Below are 3,248 nucleotides of genomic sequence, written 5' to 3'. Positions count from 1 at the left end.
TTGTGCAAGGTGGCCTAACGCAAACAGTTTTGTAGACGAAGTCATGTGTTATTGTTCAATGATCCAACACATTTTCGGACAGGGTGATTTGGTGCTCGGGCTCACCTGCACCTGAAATCTGAGCCGCTGGTAGGTGAGTTGGGATGTGGGAAAGGCTGTCAGACGCGTCAGGGCTGGAGGTAGGAAAAATAATAATACATTTTATATACGGCTGGGCACAGTGCGTACTGGTGGGCCATTTTCGTAGCTGGCCGCGTCCGTCCGTGAGGGGTTGGGTTCTGAGCCGTGGCTCAGTACGTTAGCCCAAGGTTACCTGAGCCGCCTTATCTGCTGGGTATCTCGGGGGAATGGCGTCTGCGGCGGCTGCGACCCCTAGCGGCGGAGCGGCAGAGCGGCGGTGGAAGCGGGCGGGCTGGAGTTCCTGCTGGATCCAATTGAGCGGTGAGTTTATCACAACACTGCTCGCCTCAGTATCTAATTTCGTGGATTCCCGGCGTCCCCGTCGCAACCGCTCACTCCGGCGTGGGTTTCAGGTTCCCGCTCAGGGAAGAGTTCACGGACAACTTCGAGCGCCCTGATCCGGTGCCTCTGGCGCTGCTATCTCCGCGTGAGCAAGCGCCGGCCTTGCCGGCGAATTCAAACTGCAGCTCAGGCTGTGCACAGGGAGTAGGTGGCTGCAGCCCTGACCGGTCTGGAGGCGAGCTCCGCCGGAGGAGGAATGCTTCACTGCACACTGGAAGGTGAATCTGGAAGGCCCCGGCTGGATGAAAAGGTAATGCAATCCATTTTTTTCAGTTGGGAACTTGGGATATGCTCCTGAAAATCCTCATAGTTAGTTCGGATAGTGTATTTTTGACTGATCCCAGGTGTCGGGCTCGTGTACCATTTGTTCAGGATAGGAAATCGGGATGGTGTATTAGTAAGTTATTAATTAGAATAAGCGCGAACTTATCGCCTGGAAGCTTCACCACGCTCTCTTGCACTGCCTCAAGGAGTACTACGCTGGATGGCAACACAGGATGGAGATTGGTCTACCATCTACATAGTAATTGCCTCTGAATCCTTTGCCAAGTCATTAATGTTTTTCTGTGTTTTCTAGCTGCAGTCTCACATGCTTAGCCATCGAGTCTTGAACGGTTCTAAAAACTTCTTATTGAACACACTGCAGGGAGGATACCGGGGCTTGCATCTTGCACATTGCACATTGCGAGGCATTAGGACGGCATAAAGCTCAAGATCCCACTGAAAAAGGTGAATCAGGCTTTGTTCTTTTACTTCTCATGAATATAGTAAGCAGCAAATATTTTTTGGAACATCAGCCTTACAGTTCTTTTTCATGAACAGTACAATTTGAACAAATTTAAGTGACAAGCCCTCTACGAATGTCTCCAGTTTACAGGGGAACACCTCCACGCTGGCGCACGAGGCACTCTGGGCGGTACTGGCACCTACCGATTCTTGCTTCAGATCGTGCATCTCAGCTTAGACACCAGCTCATGGCCTGCTTAAACACGCCCCTAATCTGCGCCGCAGGGAGATTCCCCCTTATCACTGCCCCCATGGAGATTCTACCTTAGCACTGCTACGATCTTCTTTTCAAAAAGCATTTATGTGAAGATGTTGTGTTATAGGCACAAAACCTACCCTCCTGTTGCCTTCGAATCATCTTCGCATTTTTCATGTGTGCTTTATAAAGATTTGAGTACTCTTTTCGAACTTCCATTTGTTCATAACCCTGCTCATTTCTACAATAGCTTTCAGTGATGAGATGCTCTCTTTTGACTCATTCTGTCATCGCCACATCCCGCGATCTTATAATTTTGCCCCTCATCCTGCTGCCCGTAAACTTTATAACCTTGCAGGCAGTTGAACATGCAAATCTTTCGTTCCTGACCGAAGGAGCTCAAGCTCCCAACTTTGTCGTTCGGAAACCCGTGCTCTTGCCAACAATTCACCATAGTCCCACCAGCCAAATGACCTCAAAGCAAGCATCTTCCAAAGCCAACTACACAAAAACCTCAAAACTAACCACAGCAACAGGTTCAGTGCATACCGATGTAAGTGGCACAAGGGGGGAGGCCGTGGAGTTCCTGCCGCTGGCCACCACCCACTCACTGGGCTGAACGTACGTACACTGTTCCGCCGAGACATGTACGCGTACGAAGCTAGCCTTGCTAAGCAGGCAGCTGGATTGAGTTCGTGAAGCTAGCTTTGCAGTAGCCGGCTACAGCTACATGCACGACTTCGATCGATCTCGCCGGAACACACACGGCGCGGGACACATCGATTTAACGGCAGAGCTCACGGCCACGCTGGCCTCGGGCCGCTCATGCACGCCGCCATGGACCTGCTACGAGCACAAGGTCCGGTTGCGAGGAAGCAGAAGGGTGGCGGTGGAGAGCAGCATAAGTTGCGGTGCAGATGGAACAGGATGGCGTAGAGAAAAAGCAGGACCGTGTTAGGGACGGACTGTTCCGGCTGGAAGGTGACCTCGCGTAAGCAATAAATGAAGCGATGGCCCACAGCCTTTTTATATCGCGTACAGTTAGAATACGAGATGAAATACAACCTACTACACGAATCCACATGTGAATGAATGGCCAAAATATCAGGTGCATGTGAGCCTGAGCTCAGAAACGAATTTCCGCACATTTTCTTCCTAGAAACTGTGTGGGTTGTCTGAGGTCATCGCCCATGGTGTTGTCTCAATAACTGTTTGCAATAGCAAAACCCAATAAGTAGGCTAATTTCCCTATTATTGCTAATCTATTTATTAATAAAATTGACATTTCATAATAAAGCACACAATATATTTCATTTTCTATTACGGAACCAGGATTTCATAATTGAAATACATCAGAGTAGAACATCATATAGCTTCAGCACTCAGTTACACCATATAGGCATTTAGCTACCCTATTACACAAGTGCACTAGCACCAAGTTTCACATGCAGCATCTATAACCTTTGGAAATTAGCAGCATAGACGGTAGATAGACAGATGAATCTCATCTGAAAAACTGCTGAAGCGGAAGGCGAATATTGAGCCTTCAATGATGTTGAAGGTCCATGCAACTTTAGGCCAGTGTTTGTGGATGATTGACCATTCATCCTTCGTCCACTTGAGGAAGACTTCAATATTGTACCATGGGTGCTGTATGAATACATTCCTCTCCTCCTGACCATACATGTGGTTTGACAGGTAATCATCATGAACTGCTTTGGAAAGGCCTAAAAACAAATATATG

At 48.6% G+C, this 3,248-nt stretch overlaps 1 long non-coding RNA gene across 1 annotated transcript; it reads left to right on the top strand.

Annotated features, from left to right (window-relative positions):
- The first annotated feature begins 236 nt into the window (after nucleotides 1-236).
- LOC123065676 (uncharacterized) lies at nucleotides 237-1,716 on the top strand. Its single transcript, XR_006431109.1, has 5 exons — nucleotides 237-441; nucleotides 534-772; nucleotides 895-1,045; nucleotides 1,169-1,251; nucleotides 1,393-1,716. It is a non-coding gene; the product is annotated as an uncharacterized lncRNA (long non-coding RNA).
- The last annotated feature ends 1,532 nt before the right edge of the window (nucleotides 1,717-3,248 follow it).

This window comes from Triticum aestivum, chromosome 3B (genome assembly GCF_018294505.1).
Source record: "Triticum aestivum cultivar Chinese Spring chromosome 3B, IWGSC CS RefSeq v2.1, whole genome shotgun sequence".
Classification (NCBI taxonomy): domain Eukaryota; kingdom Viridiplantae; phylum Streptophyta; class Magnoliopsida; order Poales; family Poaceae; genus Triticum; species Triticum aestivum.
The sequence above is the reverse complement of the archived record's forward strand: the minus strand, read 5'-3'. Positions and strand labels throughout refer to the sequence as shown.